Here is a 21,093-nt window from a genome sequence, read left to right on the forward strand (position 1 = left end):
GGATGTGCCAGCTCACCAAAGCAGTGCTCTGATCCTGTGCTTGCTCCTGCAGCTGCTGTTTCCAAGTGTCTCACTCACAACCTTGGTCTGCAGGGTGAACACCACTGCCTGTACCCACATTCACACATGGGCTCCTGCCAAAAGGCATTCAGGGCTTTCAAGGCTCCATTTATGGCTCAAGATGTTTCTATGGCGACTACCTTCACATCCCATCCCTGGCTGTGGAGAGCTTCTGGCCATCTGCAGCTTCAGGTGAGTTAGGGCCTCAAGCTTCAAGTCACCTGCAGCTGTTAATGCCACTGCTACAGCCATTTGGGAAGAGATTAACAAAACCCCACTGAAGAGGCAATAGTGAGGCAGTGTCAGAGAGGAGGAAGCCCATGTCTCCTTCTCCTCGGTGCTCTCTCAAGTATTGTAGCAGGGAGGAGCAACAAAGAGGGGCAGGGGGTGTCTGCAAAAGGGTATTGGACAAACAATTCTGCTTTCATGACTCCCTGAAAGATTTCCCAATGAGCAAAGCTCACAGAACTGCCATAACCAAAGCACAGGACCACTTCAGCCCATGCAGTGACCAGCCCTGACACACCAGTGCCCTAGCCAGGGTCAGGATGCTCCTAGCTCTGCTCCTACAGGGCACCTCATTCAATGCTCCTACAGGGCAGCCACAAATCCATGGGTGCTTCTGAGAAGCACCAGGCCCAGCCATCACCTCCATCGCAGCCACAGCTCCCATCATGAGCCAGGCAGGGCCAAATTCAGCACACATGACAGCAGTGACAGTGTGAGTGAGACAAGCAAGGTGGCTTTGTCTGGGGAGCAGACCCTGCCCACAGCAGTGTGACAGCAATGTTAACAGGCACTTAGCCCAGAGCCTCAGCCCTGAGGAGTGTGAGCTAAGGTATGGCTCTCCCACAAGAGATCCGAAATCAGGAAGTGTAGCACTGAGTAGAGTCAAAACTGAACGAGTTCTCTTGGGTTTTTTTTTTTCTCCAGGCTCATGGATGGCACTGTCAGAGGGGCAAGGTAGTGAGTAAAAGCAGGACAGCAAAACAGGGCACAGCAGGCAGAGAGGAGGCAAGTGCAGATTTCCCAGTCAAGAGCAGGAGGGCAGGACTGGGAAGACAGAAGTGCTGCCCTTCCTGCAATGAGTATTGCAACCTTGCCTTGTGTTTAGTGAGTTATCCTGAGATGGGGCATGCAGCAGAAAGGAGACACTTTCTGAAAAGCACCTTGATTTTCAGCTTGTAGGTGTAGCAGCAATGAATGATCCAGTCAAATCTGGCCCTTGGGCTGGAGCAGATGGAGCAGCTTTGGGCTGGCTGCCTCTCCTATGCCCAAGGGCATAACTACACCTGCTTTCAAGAAGAAAAATGCAGGAGCCTCAGCTGAGCAGGGTCTGTCCCCCACCTTTTACACAAAGATGCCATCTAGGACATGGAGTGCACCCTCACCACCACCGAGGCTGGGTCAGCACAGCGTGGAAGAAGCTGAGGCAGCACCTGCAAACCCATTTGAAGACAAAAGCCATGCCCAGCCACTGAGGCACAGGCACCTCCCGAAAAGCCACGTGCTGTGAACAGTCTCTCCTTGTGCTCCCACCTCCCAGCAGAGCCCTGTGTCCCTGTTTGCTGTACATGCACCAGGAAACATCAATTGCTAAGGGAGCACTGAGCTGCTGGTGTCCCACACCCGGCTGCCAGCTACGGCTTGCTCAGGTCCACAGTGCCCCACAGGCCCTCAAAAGAAGGTGCTGTAATGCTGTCAAAAAGCTGAGACATCCATCTGCAAGAAGAATTCCAGCCACACTGCAAGAGGATCTGAGGAACAGCATCACCAAAGAGACCCAATGCTAGACCTGGACCCTCTGCAGGCATCCCAGTCAGCTCTGGGGGATAACGAAAAGCGGACACTGCTGCAGAAAGATCCACTTTTGCTACCCAGAAGTTGTATTGCAGAACCAAAAATGCCATCCAACAGGATAAAACAGAACTCCCTTCTTCCTGCCACAGCAGAAAGGACAGTAAAAAGGAAGAAAATTGCAAGAGATACAGAGCCAGGCTAAAGTAAAGTCTGGACTAGTCTCTGTAACCAGAGTTGTTGCAAAGGATAAAATTGAAAATTACTGTAATGTGCTGTATTCCTTTTATGGACTTTGCAAATAATAGAAAGTGATGACTAAATGAAAAAGAAACTGTGAACTAACTGGGAGGATGGGTCTCTGCAGTGGCTGCCAGCAGGAGCAGAGAGCCCCATGCCTGAGCCCTCCACAGCTCTCCAGAGCAGAAACTAACCCACAGACTGGACACAACTGCAGAGACAGAGATGAGCAGGTAGTGGACACCCAGCTCATCTTGGGTGAACAGCAGAGCCCAAGTCCAACCCCATACTTCGAGTCTGCAGCAATTTGCTGCCCAAATCCAGCCACAAAGATTTGGCTTTTCTGCTGGGGTACAGTGGGGACTTCATAAGTAACACAGCTCACAGGGACATGCAGGCATGAGCCCTGTGAGTGCTGGAGTAGCCAAGCCTAAAGACAGAGCTCTGTGCCCTCACCTGCAGCCCAGGGCAGCCACACACACCCCTGAGAGCAAGGTGACACAGGGGACCACAGAGCAGAGAGCACACGGGTGCTGAGGGCACGGGCAGGACACTGCCACAGCAACAAACAGTCTGAGGCTAAGCTGGTGACATCCCTCCCACGGGGCACCTCCTCCACAAAGAAACACCATGGGATAAACTGGTGGCAGGGACAAAAGAGATCCCGAGAACAGCAAGGAGCTGTACACCGTGTCCACATACAACCTCGGGCAAGGAATCTGGCTGGGATTCACACCCACCTCATCTTTACATGTAATTTTTCAAGAAAGCAGATCACTCAAAATGGCCTGTGCCTCGGGATATGCATGGACTTATCTGCAGAGAAGTGTCATTGCTTGTAAACCCAAACACAGTTGCATAACCACATGGTTAAAAGATAACACAAATTCATACATGGCTGTATCCTTATGCATGAATACTCTTTAGTGACATGATGTCGGAAGAACCCAAGTGTCACCACGCTGTTTCTTTTGCAGACTGTTTTCCTTTACTTTTAAAATGGGGGTGTTTAAAATATAAAAGCTAATCATTTGAAAAAATTCATAATTGTACTTTAAAGAAGTAACAGCAGATTAAATCCCACCTGAAGTCCAGTCTTGTTTCCAAGCTTTCACAAACCATCTAATCCTTCCTATGAAATAAAGTCTCTGGTTTGAAAAAGGAGCTTCAAATAAATAAACATTCCCTCTGCAATATTTGCAGCCAAATTTTACTGCTGTGGGATAGTGACTATGAGCACAAAAGTAAAATTTGCTACAAAAAAAGTCTTGCTAGCTCAAATATTATTTTTAATGTGCAAAAAAACCTTCAAAAGCTGACCAGACAATATAAACAACAAACAATAAATTGTGACCCTTTTATCATAATCCTTACACACAGGAAAGAACTATGAATTTTTCAAACATGACATTGCATTTAAATCATAAAAATATCACATTTTTTGGTATGGAGCTAGGAAGAATAGGATTTTAACCGTTATTTTTAACCCAAAGACAACCTTTTCTTTCTTTTTTTAATTTTTTTTCTGGAGGCCTGCTAGCTTCTTTTGAAAAAGAGTTTTAAAACTGACCTTGTTTCAGTAGCCACTTCTCTGTCATAGATACGAAATCACCATATCATATTATAAAGTGTCAATGCACCAAAAAGCAAAGGGCATTTTTTTCTTTTTTTGGCAGGAACAAAACTGGCTTTTTTACCTATGAAACAGCACATACCTTTTCTTTCATAAGCCCACCAATTTCAGCACTGTGTTATTCAGCAACCGGCATTTCATACAGAGACCAAACCTCACTTGATCTGACCCTCACCTCACTAGAGCAAAGAGGTACCTGAGACAAAAGTCAGCACTGAATCTGGGCCAGCTTATTCAGATTTCAGCGGGCTCTACTCTGTGCTACTCTCACGGTACTGTCAACATTTCAGGGAATTCATCAATGAGCAGCAGAACCACCTTTTGGCCTTGAACACAAACAAACACAGCACCAGCACAGAGAAAACATTTCAGACTCAAAGCTAGGGAAACAATTTATTTGCAGCATTTGAAAACTGATGTGCCAGGACAATGATCTCCAAACCTGATAATTGCTGCAAATACTCCTTACCCAGTGCTCTTGAAAGAAGTGGAGAGCATCCATCAGCCTCGTAGGGAAAACCTGGCAAAGCCCAGGTTCTGAGCTGGGCATGCAATCTATGAGTACAGAGACTGCAGGCTTCAGCCATGCTCTGTGCACTGGGTGCTTTGAAGAGACAGAAACAGGTCCCAAAGAAGCTGGGATTTCCTCTGTGCTATGCAAGACTATGTTACAACACACAGCATCTTAACAGTGCAAGTACCAACCCAGGAGCAGGGACAGAGAGACACAACTCCCCATTTATTTCCTGAGGCCATGCAAGGAGGCTCTGGAGAATCAGAGCTCTAGCACAGCCACCCATCCTTCATAGTGTTCTCAGGTCCAAAGGCTTCCCCGAGGTGCACTGCTGTGTCTTATGAAGTTATATCTGAACTCCTGAGCCTGCCCCTCCTTGCTGCCGTCTACCCCTGTAACTGGTCTTGTTCATGCACAAAACGAGCTTGGATGAGACAGGGCAGATTCCCCCAGACCGCGCAGGATGTTAAACCTGTCAGAAATCAAATAAAAATGAAGAGGCATCAGCTGCCTCCCTGCATTCCCAGCCCACGGCCGGTGCCCGCAGGAGCCCGGGTGCCCCAGGGTGGGCTGCCCGGTGAGGGGCACCTGCCGGGCAGCACCGGGCCAGGGCACGGCGGGAGCAGATGCGGCCGCAGCCCTCGCTCCCACAAGGCCTGTGCACAGCCACTCGGGAACCACATTTTAAATGAGGAAAGTGCTAGTTTTAGAACAGTTATTTTTAGTTTGTTGTTAGAAAAAAAAATGTGGCTCTGTGAAGGGAGATGTTACCCGGCCGGCTCTAAGGGCTCCCGCGGGGTTCCTCAGGCACAGCAGCCGCCCATCCACACGCGCCCAAAGCAAATCCCGAGCGCAATGGGCACGGAGGCTCTGGTGTCAGCGAGGGAAATGGGGAGACGGCTCTTGGGTAGGAAGGAGCCCGAAGAAGACGTTTTAAGGTAACACCGGTTCAAAAGGGAGCTGCAGCTCTTCAGGCACCGGACTGTTTTAATTGGACCGTGCGCTCGGACCCGCCGCTGGCGGGGCCGCGCCAGAGGCATCGAACCTCTGGCTTCGCCCGCAGACACCAAGGAGACCGGGGCCCACCGGAGCACCCCAGGGGCACCCCGGGGCGCGGGACTGCACGGCCCGGGGCGGCGGCGACCCCGGGGCCGGGCCGAGCCCGCGCTCACCCGCGGGGAGCGCCCGCCGCAGCCCCGCCGAGCGGCGGCAAAGTTTGCGGCGCGGCGAGGGACGGAGAAGTTGGGCTCCCCCGCCGTGCCCGCCCCGCCGCCCCCCGAGCGAGCCCCCGCCCGCGCCGGCTCTTACCTGGGGCGGCGGCCGCGGCGGCTCCCCCGCGCCGGGCGCTCGGCCTCCCGCGGCATCCTGCGCGGCACCCGCCGGCGCGGCCCCGGCGCGGAGCGGAGCGCAGCCCCGCAGCCGGGCACGGAGCGGAGCGCAGCTTCAGCAGCCGGGCACGGAGCGGATCACAGCCCGGGCAGCCGGGCACGGAGCGGATCGCAGCCCGGGCAGCCGGGCACGGAGCGGAGCCCCTGCGCCCCGGCACGGAGCGGATCGCAGCCCGGCAGCAGCGCGGAGCCCGAGCGGCGGCGGCGGCAGCGGAGCCGGCTGCTGGCACCGGGCGGGCAGGGCGCGAGGCGGGGCGCGGGCGGCGGGAGCGCGGCGGGGGCTGCATGTGCGGCGAGAGCCGCCTTCCTCCCCCTCGCTCCCTGCCTGCCTCCCCTCCTTCCCCGCCAGCCCAGCCCAGCCCTGCCCAGCCCTGCCCGGCCCGGCCCAGCCCAGCCTCTGCTGGAGACTCTGAGAATGCAGCGCCGGCTCCGCGCCCCGGACCGGCCCCGGGGCCTCCCCTGGGGACCCGCCCTGGGGATCCCGCCCGGCCCGGGGCAGCGGCCCCCGGCGGGCCGGCCAGGCTCTGCCCGCAGCTCGGATCCCTCCCCACCCCGCGGTGCCCCCGCCCCGGGCGCCCGCATCCTCCCCTCGCCCCAGTGCCTTGCCGGCCGCCCCGGGGGCGGGGGCAGGGCGCGGGCAGGGGCAGGGGCAGACCTGGCCACCCCCGGGTCACCGCCAACCCTGCAGTGCCCGGTGCTGGGAACTGATTCTGTGCATGGAGCACAGGACTGAGCCGGGGTGCCAGGGCATCAGACAGGTCAGGGACAGAGATCCCAGCCCATGCCTCCACTGCCTTTGAATGGTACCAGACAGTGATGGCCCAGTGGCATCATGGCAGGAGCTCTGTCAGGGGCTCTGGGCACCTCTAGGGCTGAGGCTGGGGCTGTCAGACCCCCTCCTGCTGTGCACCAGGGTGGCCATGGCTGTTGGCATCCTCAGCACCCACCTCAGCTCTTTGGTGCCTTCTCCAGAGTCTATCTCAAAGCATGGTGGGCACTGTCCTGGGGCAGAAGTGGCAACAAAGCTTGTTTTCACACAGCAGCAGCAGGATGCTGGGTGTACAGACCACTCTGGGCATGATCAGGGCCAGTGGAAGATGGAAGCAGGGAAGAAGCTCAAGGCTGGTGAGACTGCAATATTGTATTTGGGGACAGATAAATCTGCTCTGGCAAATCAGGTTTTAGTCACAGCTCAGAGAAACAGACTCCAGTAGGACATTTTCTAGTCTCCACTGCCCAGAGACTCACATCTTACAGCATTCTCTGTTATTTGGCCTTGGAATTTGGCCCTGAAAGGAACGTGAGAGAACACCAGAGGAGGGAATGCTGTGTTGTTCCATTTGTACAGCACCTTGTGTACAAGGCCAACAGATCCTCTGCTTGGCCAATGTGGTCAGGAAACAGTAGTAACCCAGTAGCAGGTTATACCCAAACTACCTGGATCTGGTGCTTCTTGTTTAGGCAGGTACCCTGAAGGTGAGGAACAGGTGGGTGGAAAGCTAAAGAGAGGCTTATAACCACAGCATGGATCCAGGAGGAGTGGCTCTTCCTTTCCAGGACCAAAAGATGAGCAGGATCCAGATCCAGCAGCAGGCTCTGGCAGCTTTATTTCCCACCTTGGCAGAAGTCTTCCCACCATCCTACTGCTGCATGACTCCCACCCTCAAAAGGCAAGGAGTTCTGAAGACATCCTAGGAAATGCTCCATATCAGCCACTTCAGACACAGAAACATCTAGAAATATCCTCAATCCCAGCATGAGGCTGAGAGACCTCCCAGCTGCAAGCACTGCTGCCAAAGTAGATCCCACTTGAGCCTGATGCTCTTGTAGGGAAAGGAGCAAAGCCTGGAGCACAGCTGCTCCACTGCCAACACAGTCTGCAAACAGAGACCGTGTGCTCAATGCAAATCTAGCCCTGGGACAGCTGCAAGGCTCTTGTGCCAACTATGACACTGGCACTGGGAACACCCAGATCCTGTTCCTGAGACAGCCAAGAGGCCACCTCGCACCGTGCAGGTGGGACCATGCAACAGGCTGGGGTGGTACTGGGAGGAGATGGTGCCAGCATTTGTCTGTAGTCATGGTGCTCCTTTCCAGCCTGTTTTTGCTAAGACCCCCTCGTTCTGAAGACACAGAAGATTTGTCTCTCCTACCATTGCCCTCTCCCCTGTGGCACAGCAGCTCCATGCCTGATCTAGTTGAAGAAATCCCTGTTTATCACACGTGGGTTGGACTAGATGACCTTTAAAGGTCCCTTCCAAGCGGTCCCTTCCCATATTCCATGCCATCTTGCTGCTGCCATGCATTGCCTGTCCCACCCAGCTCCCAGACGACCCCTGGAGAAGGACATAACAAGGCACTTTCTGTCAGTCCTTCCATGGCACCTGAAATCTGTGGTGCTTCAGAGGATGCCCAGGTCACACAGCCAGGAGCCACCACAGGGAAGGAATGATGGAGGATGCAAAGCAGGAGAACTAAGGACCACTCGTGACATGGCCACTCCTGTGGCTCCCTGTGAACACTGGATGCAGCCTCCACAGCTATGTCTCAGCCCCTCTGAGAAGCTGACATGTCACTTTAATATCATGTCTTGTATTTGCAGTGACTGAAGGATGGACAGGTTATCCTTAGACTTTGCTGCCATCCCCTTTATCTCCATGAGAATTTACTCCTCATCTGGCTTCTCTTTTCCTCTTATTCTCATCACTGCTTTACCCCAGAGTTTAAATAGCTCTTTTGTATTTTTTAGCTCTTCTCTACCTGCAGCACTGTTCCCTTACTCTGTTATACTCTCCCCATCTCATTGAGCTCCAGGCCCCTTTGTTTGTTCTCTCCCTATCTCTCCCTTTCTTTCTGCTGGTGCCTTGTTCCTTTTCTTGTTGTGATTTGTCTTCTCTGCTCTGTCCCTTTAACTCATCTATTCTCCTTATCTCTTTTTGCTTCTTCCTCTTCCTTTTCCCAGTCTTTGCACTTCCCCCCTTCCTCTCTGTGCCTTTGTCTGTAAGGAGTTGAAAGTTAAAAGCTTTTCCAACTTGATCCTGAGCAGCTTTCCCTGGTGCTTTCATCTCCACAACACATTTGTAAAACTGCTCAGACTGAAGAGCCATGACATGAACAACTAAAGAAATATCAGAAAGAAACAGGACTCCCAACATGGAATGGAAATCTTCCTTTTCCAAAAAAATCTCTCTGTTTCACTAGCACTGAGATTTTTCTCTCCACAGCTCCTTAAAACACAACATAAAACCCATTTACCACAATATAAAACCCACTTACCAAGATTTCATTTTCCTGGCCTCATCCTCCTTCCTGGAGACTTCAGTTCTGGAGGGGTAGACACAGGGGTGCCTGAGAGCTGCCAAAAAGTAGATGTGAACAACGTGCTGTCCCTTCCCCATCTCTGACAGATCCTCCCAGGTGTGTCAGTGCTATATCACAAACTGCTGTCCAGAGGGAAGTGCTGGTCACACCAGGAAAGGTGCTCTGGCTCTTGTCCAACCCTGCTCCTATTCTTCCTTCAGGCAAAGATGGCAGAGACCTGGCAAACTCTCCCAGCTGATGTGTCACCAGCTCCTCTCAGCTGCCAAAAGGAGTTCTTTCTTAGCTCCTTCTTGTGTTCTGTGCAAGGTCCTACATTGTTTGTTTTGGGTATAGCAGCTGCAGACCACTTCAGGGAAATTCAGGAAATTGATGCTTTCAAGCCACTTTGCTTGGTGCTTCTGTGCAGCCTGTGCTTTGCAGGGCTCACGTGTGAGCACAGGAGCATGGTCAATCTTACCTGTGATTGGTAAGTGGCAGGAAACTCCAGAGTTACCAGTACAAATCTGTGCTGTGTCACATGGAGCAAGCCCAAGTGCTGTCTGCTTACTTGGAAATTTGTTGCTGAGAAGCCCATGAATCTTGGCTATTCTCACAACTCTATGAGAGATTAATCTTGCTAAATCCTCCTACTCCTTCCCTATTGGAGAAACAGATTCAGCACAGGACAAGCTTTGTGACTCACCTCTCTGTTGGCAGAGCCATCTCCCATTAATCTAACTCCCTGTCTAATGTCCACATTTGGCAGGCAGGCAATCCATCTCCAGTCCAGCTCTGTCCAGGATCCAGCTCCCCTGCCAGTCAGAGCTTTCCTAACACTGGGTGCCCTGCAGGGCTTCTCCCTGGCAGGACAAGGGCAGCCTGCTGCCCAGTGCCCAGAATGACAGCAGGGCCAGGGTCTGGCATGGATGGGCACTTGTTAGGCAAAGCAAGCCCTGGCTGCAGCGGCTGCTGGGCTCAGCACCTGCCCGGCAGAGCTGTGTTCATTCCCTGACCACACCCCACCTCGTCTCAGCAGAACAACAGAGATGCACACAGCCCGGTCCCAGCAGCCTCGCTCTTCCTGGGGGCAGGAGTCAGCCTGCTGCCCTCCAGAATTTACCCTGAAAGAAGCTGAACGCTGGGTGTCAGGACTCGCAGAGAGGGCTTGGCTCACAGAGCTGCAGCTCAGGATGACATGAAAATGGAGCAAGTCCCCCTGACACACTCCCTGCAGAGGGTCCCTGGGAGGTCACATTTGCTCCCATTGTGCTTTCCAGCTACCTCTCGCCAGCTGCTCACCCTTGTCTCACACTGCCTCTCTCTGCAATGTGGGACGCCCTGTTGCATGCTCAGGTTGCCTCCTGCCTTTACCTGGATGCTGCTGCAGTTTAGGATGGTTTAGGATGGACCCTACAGACAGGTTGTACTACATGACTCTCTTTATAGTCCATGGCTGTGGGAGAGGTTCTGCACCCCTTGCAAGGTCCAGCACCATGATTCCTGCTGGAGATAGGGGCATGAGCTGAAGGCAGCAGTCCTGTGCTCTCACGACTCCTGCAGAACTGGGGACACTCTGTAACACAACACAGAGCATGTCCACACGAAGATGGAGGTGACAAAACACGGTTGGGAGGGACACAGCCCAGCACTGCCCTGTTTGCTGGGCACACCTGAGCCCAACGCCCCAAACTCTTGCCCAGAGCCATTTCTCACGTGCCACCCTATTTACTCAGCCAGCCAAACGGCCCTGACTGGCTGGGGTTCTTCTGTGCTGCTGTGGGTCTTTTTCTGGGAGCTTTCCCACTGCCCCACAGATTCAGGCACTGCCTGTCACCACAGCCTGGCAGCTCCCCCCATCTTTATTCTCTCTGAGTACTGTGTCATTTGCAGACTCCACGGTGTCAGCCTTGTGATTAGATTCCAATGCCTTTATGAATAATTTGTTTCGCAATTATAAAGCAAATATTTAATTGAACTTTATGTAAAATTGCTTCTGCCTCTGAGCACTGAACCCCAGTTTTGGGAGAGGGCGCTGCATGACCTCTTTGGGCTCTGGGCGCTTTTTGACGAGGCAAGCAGAAAACTGCCAGACCCCCTCCCAGCAACCTGTGCCTGCTTGCAGCCAGCTGGCCCTGGTGCCTGAGCTGAGCCTGTGAGGGGACACGAGGGGATGGCTGCACACTGGCCCCAGAGACTGCTGCAGATGCACCAGCTGCAGGATTGCACTGAGCCTCCCCTCCCCGGGGAGCATGTCCTCGGGCACAGGCAGGAGATGTTCTCCCTCAGCTGAGCAGCAGGATGAACCAGCTGGAGCATTCCCACACTGTGACCAGTGCAGTGCTGGAAGAGCTCAGCAAGAAGGATGTCACTGTGAAAAATGTCTCTGTGACAAGTGGATGGCAGTCAGGTTTCAGCACAAAGATAAGGACAGATGCAAAGACCACGGATTTTCTTCTTTCCAGTCCCTTCCCTTCCAGGACAAGCCTGGAGTATGCAGGTGGAAACCTGCCCTTCAGCTGACATTTCAAGGGAGGGTATTCCTCACTGGCCATGTCTCAGCAGCATGGGGCACCAGTCTGAACTGATAACAGAAATTTTGGAACCAGGGTGCCCATCCCAGGAGAGGCTGCTCAGCACATGCAAGGGCCAGTGGTCTGTGCAGGGACACTCAGCACCATGACATCACCCGCAGGCTCAGCTGCAAGTGGCTGAGCAGGAGGGCTCTGGACACACCTCGGATTGGCCATGGCGTCGCCTCTGCTCAGGAAAACATCTATATCAGCAAAACCAACAGAACTGGACGAAATCCTAATTTACCATGGTCTGTAAAAGAGGCTGAAGTGCCTATTTCCAGTGAGGCGAATTTGAAATTGAAAGAGGAAAACGAGTGCATTGAAGAGATCAGAAGCTCCTTTCCAGGAGTGTATCTGGTGCAGGTAATTGCTAACTGACCTGGAGGGGCTCTTGAAATCGACCTAATGCAGCAGATTCTGCTGCTCAGAGTGGCTCCAGGGCTGGGGACAGCATCTGCTGGCACTGTCCCTGCCGTGCACTGGCATGGGAGGACAGGCTGGGCAGTGGGGGGCTACAGCGTGGGATAGGGAAGGTCTAAGGCCCCCCACACAAGTACCTCAGCCTGAGCATGGTCAGCTGGAAGGGCCTGGTCAGCTGCTGGGAGCTGGACACTTGTCCTTGCACAGGACAGGCCTCTTTGGGGGACCCAAGGCTTGGAGCCAGCCTGGAGCAGCTGTGCTGGCACACTGGGAAAGGAGGGACGGATGGGGAGTCTGGTCAGAACTTGGCAGCTCAGGCACTGGGTCTGGTGGGATCCAGTGGGAGCTGGAGTCCCTGGGAGGGTGCAGAATGCAATGTGCCCTGCTGACACGGGTGTGTGGTTATTGGTTTCTCTTCACAAGCCAGAGTAAAGAATGTCAGTCCTCTGTGGAAGCCTGGGGTTATTGTCTTCCCCAGCAGCACTGTCTTGCCTCTCATCTCAGCTTGGGCAGCCCTTTTACTCAGCTCTTGCTTTTATGGCTACAGATGAAGCAGTACAGCTTACCCTTTGGCTCCCAGCCACATGTCCCCTGCTGACAGCACACCCTGGGACCAGGCCCATTAGCTTTTGCCCCTGGCAGCTTCCCTTGCTTCCCAGCCCTTGTTCCTTTTCACTCATAGGCGTTAAAGGTTCCTTTCAAGATGCACCTTTCTGCTTCCTCTGCAATCCAGATATTTCTTTAATAAATCACATCTGTACCGGCCCTGTGATGTCTATTTGGCTTTGAGCTTTCATCTCCACTGCTTGTTGTGCCCAGCGTGAAAAGCTGCCACTCTGCCTATAAAAATTGGTAGTAGGGGCAGTTATTTGTGGCAGTCATTCAACATTTGCTTTACTGGTCCAGGCTCAGACTGAAGAAAGCCCAGTGACAAGTACTTGGCTCTGCTAATGGGCAGGCAGATGAATTGCCCCTGCTGTGGGATGTGTTCACAAAGTGCCCTCCCTTCAGTGGCACAGGGACTTATTCCAAGTTGTTTGCTCCCAAGACTTACATCTAGAAGCACAGCTCACATGTAGGCATTTCAAGAGAGTGGATAACTGAAGCTGTGCCCTAGATATGCAATTTAAAAAAGGGCAAAGAAAATGAGGAAAGGCAGAGGTTGGTGCCATCAAGTCTGGGCTGCATCCAAGGATCTCAGCTAGATGGAAATCTTAGGGCCAGGATAACCATGGCAAGAGGACCACGACACAGCCTCCCTTTGTCCTTCTCTCCCTAGTCCACACACATGCAGGCACACACACACACACATTCTCTCTCACACACACTCTTCTGTAGCCCCGAGGTCACCCAAGGGCAAAGAAAAGTGGGGTTCAAAGCAATTGAAATCTTCCTGCAATAATGACAGGAGAATTGTGGTGCAGTGAAAGTCACAGTCTGGCTGCAAAAAGCAGTGGAGAGGCTGTAAGCTGGAAACCAGGTTTTTTTATTTCTGTTACTAGGATGGTCTTTGGACTCACATCCCAGAAAGCAAGAGTGATGTGAGCACTGGAGTAGAGCAGTGCTGAGCCCAGTACTGTGAAGGATATGCAGTCTGGGCTGGGAAGACCACTAGAATGTGCTGGGAAGGACTAGCAAAGCCCTCCTGTACCCAAGGGTGTTGGTTCAGTGCCTACGTCTAGGAGGTGCAGCATCAGCCCCAGCTCTGCTTATCTTTCATCATGCCCTGTTCCCTCTGACTCAAATCCTGCTCAGCCACCATCACTGTTAAATTAACTGGCAATATATGTGCACATGCAGTCAGTTCCCTGGCTTCCCTCATCCTGTGGCAGTCCCACTGCACCGAGTTTAAAGTTACACTTTCCTGCAGGGACCTGCACCTGCCAAAGATGTTGTGAGTGCATCATATGGGGCTGCTATGCTCACTCAATCACCAGGATTCAAAGAATGATCCTAACTTTCTAAAAATATTAGTATTTTTAAACTGTGTACTTGTGTCTTCCCTACTACATTTCAAATGGTCCAGTATAGATATCTTTAGAATAGATTCAAACACAGCCCATCATATCCCCTGAGCACATAACTAAACATACAACCTCTTTAGCTGTGGTGTGCCTGCCTTTCCTTTTTCCAGGCATACTGTCCCACTAACCCACCTTGGAATTGTCATTTTCCTGAAGTTAGCTGTGGCACACTCATGGAATGGCATCTTTTGGCTGTTTTCACCACTTCAGAGTGCAAAGGCTGTGAGATGCTCTTACTGGCCCCAAATCCTCCAGAGCCATAGCTATGGCTGCAGCTTTTATGAATACACATTCTGAATCACATTTTCGCAGGCTTTTACAAGGGTATGGCTTAGGGCCACGTTTGTTGTAACTTTGAGTTTTCTGGGAAATACTCCTGCTTTCTGTAGCTGCTGCATATCCGTTGCCAGTGATGATTTCTCCCCTGCAGTGGGCGTTCCTCTGGGTGGGTAGAGGAGCCTTCTTGCCCAGCAGACTTCTACTGTTGCAGCTCCTGGCTCTTGTGCATATGCTGGTCTTTCCTGGTGTGCTATTGCCATATGCAGAATTTCACAGATTAGTCTGTGTTCACAATTCTCACAGATCCTCAGCTCCAAGGTTTTACTGCGGGTCTTTAATTCTGTCACATATTGATCGACTGTTTCTGCTTGCTTGAAAAGGATTGGAAATGTTAAAATGATTCATTGTTTTGTGGGATACACAGTCGCATTTTGTTATGTTTCTCTCACACGTTCCTCTCCTCCTCCCACCAGCAGCACAGAGACCGGGGCTTTCGCGTTAGTGCTTCTTTCATCTGCACTAATTGCTAAGTGGATCTCAAACTGCCTGACAGTTTCCGTTCTCTACTGCATCCCAGCAGGGAAGGATTTAATGCTGGACCCTGTGATACGCTTGTTAGTTCTTCCAAGAGCTCCTGGAAACCACTAAAGTTCATATTTAAATTTTGTCAGAGCCACCTTGCAGAGAGAAGTGTATGTATGAGGAAAGATTGCCTTCATTGGGGCTGAACCAGCGCTGATAAAAGTGACTTAGCTCTGAAGAGAGAATCTCAGGGAGTTAAAAATAATTTCCCGGAGTATCTTCCTGTGGCCCCAGTTCTGAGGATCAGCAATGAGCTTGGGCATTCTAAAAGCCCAGCCCAGAGCCCACCAGTGGCAGCACAGCCCCTGGGTGGGGGGGATTCTCTGCCCCAGGCCCCACAAGCAGAGCTGTGTGCTGCGCCCAGCAAAGCTGAGGGAGCCTCTCCTTCCTCCTTCCAGCTCCTGGACACAACAGGCTGGTGACCCTCGAGGTATCCCCAGCACCCAGCAGGGCACGAGTGCCCCTTGCCCTCCTCCCAGTGCTGCAGGGCTGCCAGGACATCCTGGCTTGGCAGGGAACCCCACAGGCAGGGGGGTCAGCCCATGGCACACACAGAGATCCCTGGGCAGCTGCTGGGAGCTGTCTCGAGGCACAGAGAAGCCTGGAAGGGCAGCTGGGTGAAAGTGGTGCTCCTGTGGTGCCCTGGGACCCCTCAGCTCCAGGATCTGGATGGCCATGCCTGAGCCAGGCCATGCCACGTGCAGAATATGGCTCTTAAGGGAATCCTTGGAATTGCCTGTGGAGAAGCAGCAGCAGCCTGCACCATGGCTCTGGGGCAGGGATGAGGAGCAGGCTACACTTGCCATTTTCTTTTCTTAAACTTCAAACGTGCCATCAGACGTAAATTATTCACTTGTAATCCCTGGAGCTGGCAGCAGCTCAGAGAGGATCCAGCTCAGGTGGTAAGAAGAAGGAAAGAAAAAAGAGGAACCCATTAAATTTAAAAACCTCTGAGAGTCACAAAATGTAAAAATATATTCAGGACAGGAGCCAGGCCAGGATAGGGAAGCTGAGGGTCTAACATTCGCAGCTTTCTGAGTAGTGGGGTGCCATGAAAGACAGGGCTTGGTGGTTCTGAGTGCTCAGTTACCTCTTCTACCTCCTCATGATGCTTTGTCCTGTGTCTGTGGTGAAGACAAAAAAAAGAGAAAAGAGCAGGAAACACATGCAGAACCCTGCTGGAATGTTCAGCCCAGACTGAGAGCAGAGCCCTGCTCTCCATGAGGTGTTTGGGGGGTGCCCTCTCCCTCTCCACAGCCAGACCCCTGGCTCAGTCTCCCTAGAGAAGGTGTCGAGGATCCCCAGTCAAGGTGTGGGAGCAGCTGTGTCACAGCATCAGCAACACTCAGCAGCACTGTCCCCAGGGACATGTCCAAGATGCCCAGAGCTGCCTTGGCTCCTGCAGCATACTTGGAAAGCTTGTTTACTTGGTCCTGATGCAGTTACCATGTTAACTGAAAACAGAGAGCAGCCCCTGGCAAGGCACAGGCTGCGGAGAGCTGGAATGAAAAACATTTAAAATGTTTCGCTTCACCAGCCTGGCTGCCCCTTTGCCCACCAGCTTTGGTCTGCTCCAGCAGCAAGTGCTCCATCACCTCTGAAACAAACTGCATCCATCAGGGAGAAACACTCCCATCTCAGGCCTGGAAACACGTCCTGGCACAGCTCCCCAGGAGCCAGCACCCCTCCCCATCTGCCAGGGGCTGAGCAAGCTGCAGGCACTCGAGGGATTGCTGCTTTCCTGTGCCATGCAGGGTGTCTGCAGGCAGTGGCACGGCTGCAGCCCAGCTCAACCTCCCCAGCACAGCCAGTCCAAGCCCCACACCCTGCAGGAGGGTCTGACAGCAGGGTGGTGGACACCCACATAGCTCAGCCCTTCCCAGAAGTTGGGGGGATTGCTTTGGGAGACACGGGGGGGGGGGGGTGACAATGTCCTGGCTCAGCCTCAGTGGCTCTGCAGACACAGAGCTTGATGACACCACGGGGAAGGTGTTCATTCTGAGCTCCATCCAGGCTGGTGGCAGCTCTCCCTTCACCTCCATGTGCTGCCAGTGGCACATTGCAAATGGCTGCGGGGAGGACAAAAAGCATCAAAGCTGACACAGACCATGTCTGCCAGGAGATGCCTGCCTTGGGTGTTCAGTGCCTGGCAGACCTCAGAAGAGCTGGGGGAGGACTCGGACAGGACTGGCCCTTACATCAGCTGAGAGAACTGGTGGCTTTGGAGATCAAGGATCCTGTGCATCCTCTTGTCACTGCACACCAGCTCTCCATCCTCTGTGCTCTGGACTCAGACCTGCACCCAGACACAGACCCAGACTGAGCTTTGTGTCTCCAGCCTTTTGCAGCACAGCCCAAGCTGCCCGAGCCGACTCAAACCTCAGAACTCCCTGTCAGCTCCACGTACCTGAGGTGAGAACAGGCTCTGCAGGGGCTGCAGGGGCTGCAGCAGCCTGGATCAGAGGAGGCAGCCGGAGACCCTGCAAGCAGATCTGCTGCACCTCCTGCCTTGGCTGCGCCTCCCGTGCTGCCGGCACCTGCAGGGGCGCGGATCGCTCCTCAGAAGAGCGGCCAGAGGGAAAGGTCTGTGCGAGGCTGATAACAGCGGCTGCTTGGCTGCCCTCCCCGGCAGGCCTGCACGGGGCACACGAGTGCCTGTGTCTGGCACTCCGAGAAACGGGGGAGTCACCTGCTCTGAGGCCAGGCTGGCATCTCTGCCCGCAAGAGCCCCCAGCACAGCTTCTGCTGCTGGAGCATCCCCAGGGAGTGCAGAGCAAATGTTCACCCTCACAGTGCAGGGTAGGTGGGAAGTGCTTCCCCTGTGCTCTCAGACACTCGGCAGAGGCTGGGCCAGGCTCCTCGTGCTTATGGCACACACAGAACTGTGTGCTGGGGTGTAAAGTGTGTTTCAGAGTGCAAAGCCAGCACCTCTTCCCTGGCAGGGCTCAAGGAATTTGTCCCTGTCCCAAGACTCACTGAAGGGCATGGAGTTGCTGACTCTGGACCACTCAGGGCAGGACAGGAGCTAAAGGCCAGGCAGCTGCTGTCTGGCACTTGGATGCCAGCAGAGAGGCTGTGGATGTGAGGGGTAAAGCCAGGCAAGAGACAAGAACAAGACAGTGCTTGTGGCAGCAGTGCTGAAATCCACTATTAAACTACGTTCTAAAATTAATTTTAAAGTTCTCTTTCTTCTGCAGATGGTGCAAACAGAATGCCAAGTAATCTGCCTCCACTTTTCTGCACAGCAAGCAAGAAGCCATCTCTGTATCAAGCCAGGTGGAAGTGGGCACCTTCACCAGCAGGCACCAGCCCCAATTCATCCACCCTCCACCAAAGGCATCTCAGCAAGCCAAGCAGCTCTACCCTGCTTCACCTGTGGAAACATCACAGCACCAGAGCAAGGCCGGGGTGCTGAGCAGGCTGGAGGAAAGCAAGCAAGGATGGGGGATGTTTTCTGTGTGTGGAAGGGAGAGGAAGCCTTGGGAAAAGTCTCCAGATTCACTGGGACCATGGAAACCACTGGCAACAGGAGAAACAGCAGGTTCACTTCTAGTTCAGCAAAAGTTCGTGCATGCTTCTGCATCACAGCTTGCTGCCTCTGTGCTGGCAATTCTTGGAATTTAGGTGGAGGATGGATGTGATGGCAATGATAAAACCTGGGCTTTACAACCCATTTTCACACTCAGGACCTGTGAGATGGGCTTGACTTGTTAGGTAGGTGAAGAGACCACAATGATGGTACCAGGAGAGGAGGCAGAAATCAAGGCAGAGAGTGATGTCTGTGATCAGTCACATGACACTCAAAACAGAAAATAAAGCCCAACACCCAGCACTTGGCTTTTGCTCCTGCAAATCTCTCTGCACCCTTGTTATCAGCAAATCCAGAATCAGCCTCCATCCCCTGCATGTAGGGAAGGAGGTGGCAGGGTTCAGCAAGGCATTGTAAGATTGGTTCTATTTTTACATGCCCAGAAGGAACAAGGAACTGCCCATCACCTCTGTTTGCCCCTGACAGCAGGACTGGCACTGCCTGGGCCAGCAGTGCCCAAACCCTGGGTTTATCCTGTCCTTGGGCATCCTGGCACTTCAGGGCTGCGAATGTCCCAGGGACATTCTGGAACCACTGGTTCCTGCTTGCTGGAACCTCCCCACCTCTTCCTGGCTTTTCCAGGATTTCTGGGCAACAAGGCTGCAGCTCCTGGTCTGACTCCAGAGCCATGGCTGTGCTCAGCTCCTGCTCTGCAGCATCGGGGAGGGCAGGAGCAGCAGTGCCCTTCCCCGAGGGTGGGTGCAGGGGTCACGTCTGCACCAGCCAGAGATGCTGCTGTTCCTGCCCAGGGCTGGTGCCTCGGTGCAGCAGCAGCCCCGTGACAGACCCCAGCAGAGCTGTGAAGAGCAGCTCCCCACAGACCCTGCACCCCATGGGCCCCACTCTTTGTGGCCTTGGGCTGCACAGATCCCAGCCCTGGCTGCCCCGTCTGGAGCAAAGCCCTCTCCCGAGCGGGCTGGCCTGCCTTGCCCATGACTAAATATTCACAGGCACTGTGCACTAGCCCTTTGATCAGCAATTTATCTCTCCATGCCACAAGTTTCCTGGAGCCTGGCGTTTCCGCCCTGTGCTCAGTTGAGGTCCCAGGAGCCTCAGAGACAGGTGTGAGGAATTAGCTACAGGGACTAATGCTCTGACAGGAACCAGCACCAAAAGCAGGGGACAGAGTGTAATGTTTATTACATTTGAGGCAAAGCAAACATGTGGCCTACTTATGTATCTAGAAAGAATTAATTGGGGAGCTCCACAAAGCAGCAGATTATAAATTAGAATAATTTTCACCAACTTCAGCTCATTCATCTTGTTTCACACCAGGCCTGTCAGCTGAGCCTGACGCGGCCGAGTGCAGCCCCAGGCCCAGCTGCTGTGTGCTGGCACAGGAGGACTGTCAGCACCAGCCCCATGGGCACAGCCTGCCAAAACCCATGGGAGCCACGTGGGCTTGAGCCAAGGCACACACCTTTAATGGCAACAAGCTCAGAGCCCTAAGAATGGCTCCAGAGGTGCTGGGTGCCACCAGCTGCCATCTGCAGGGGTATCCAGAGTGCTCCCGGGACTGGCCCAGGGACAGCAGAGATGCTGGGCACCCACCCTGTGCTCCTCCATCCCCCTTCACTTGCTGGCAGCCTGCAGAGAGGTGGGGGTGTGGCAGGGCTGTGCACACACCTCCTTGCACGCCCCACCCTGGTTGGAATTCCAGGGTAGGAATCTGGATTCCTGATGGGACATAATGGACAACCTCAGGCCAAGGTCAGGTGGAGAACCCTTTGCACAGCTTAGAGGTCAGTCCTGGGGACATCACCCATGGTGTGCATGTGCCTACCTGAGCTGCTGGGATGTAATGCTCTGCATGCCCAAGGCACTGGGGGCTGACACCTTGAGGAGGGGTAACAACCCCTTTGCAGACAGATTTTGGCACAAGGAGCAGCAGGAATCACAAACTGGCAAAGCACCTCATGCCTGAGCTGCTCCAGCCCCTCAAAATCCAGACCTTCATAGAGCTCCAAGGGGCCACATCAAGAAATGACCCTGAGGTGTTTCAGGGATTCTGTCCTGGAGAAATAAATCACCCAGAGCAGGGACTGTATCCCAGATGGCAAAATCTCACTGGCTCCTCTGAAAGCAGTGGATGAGAATAACACTGATTTGGCTCTACTTACAGATCCCAAGGGGACAGCATGCAAAATACCACATGGATGCTGGGATCATTTTGCTCCAAAAGGTCACCTGCTGCCTTGCTGGATGAAGTGTTAAAGGAGCCAGTGGAGATGGCTGGGCAATGCCTGTACAGGAGGATCCATCCCTGAAGCTCATGTCAGACCACTGCCACCATGTTCTCAGCTCTCCAGCCCTTCTCAGTGATCAGGGGTGGACAGAACCAGAGGTGGGATCAGAGCCTCAGCACCCACCTGTGCAAATGGGAGCACTCCCAGGACAGTGTGTGCAGGCCTCCAAGGCACAGACACTCAAGATGGTTTCCACAGGGAGGAGCAAAATCTGTCCTAAGTGTTCTCCTAGCCTGTGTTCTGTCTCCAGGGTAGCCTTGAGCACACCGGTGTGGTGCTCTTCCTAACAATCTTCCAGACTCCAACAATTTTCAATTCAAAGAGACACGTGCCAATTTGTACTTGGTCTTTTTGACAAAACTATCCCGAAGCAGGAGCTAGCATTCTGCCAAGGGCTTCAGAGATGTATATAACAGTCTTGTCTCAGTTGACAGGACTCAAAAAGCTT

At 53.4% G+C, this 21,093-nt stretch overlaps 2 protein-coding genes across 2 annotated transcripts in view; one reads left to right on the forward strand and one right to left on the reverse strand.

Annotated features, from left to right (window-relative positions):
- The window catches only part of CDH22 (cadherin 22), a 76,408-nt gene extending 70,442 nt beyond the window's left edge, over positions 1-5,966 (reverse strand). The window contains exon 1 of the mRNA XM_063404552.1: positions 5,553-5,966. The gene's annotated coding sequence lies outside the window, so the exon portion shown is untranslated. The remainder of the gene's footprint in view (positions 1-5,552) is intronic.
- SNRPB (small nuclear ribonucleoprotein polypeptides B and B1) overlaps positions 4,863-21,093 on the forward strand; it is a 55,756-nt gene continuing 39,525 nt past the window's right edge. The window contains exon 1 of the mRNA XM_063404560.1: positions 4,863-4,869. The gene's annotated coding sequence lies outside the window, so the exon portion shown is untranslated. The remainder of the gene's footprint in view (positions 4,870-21,093) is intronic.

Source organism: Prinia subflava, chromosome 8 (genome assembly GCF_021018805.1).
Source record: "Prinia subflava isolate CZ2003 ecotype Zambia chromosome 8, Cam_Psub_1.2, whole genome shotgun sequence".
NCBI lineage: Eukaryota > Metazoa > Chordata > Aves > Passeriformes > Cisticolidae > Prinia > Prinia subflava.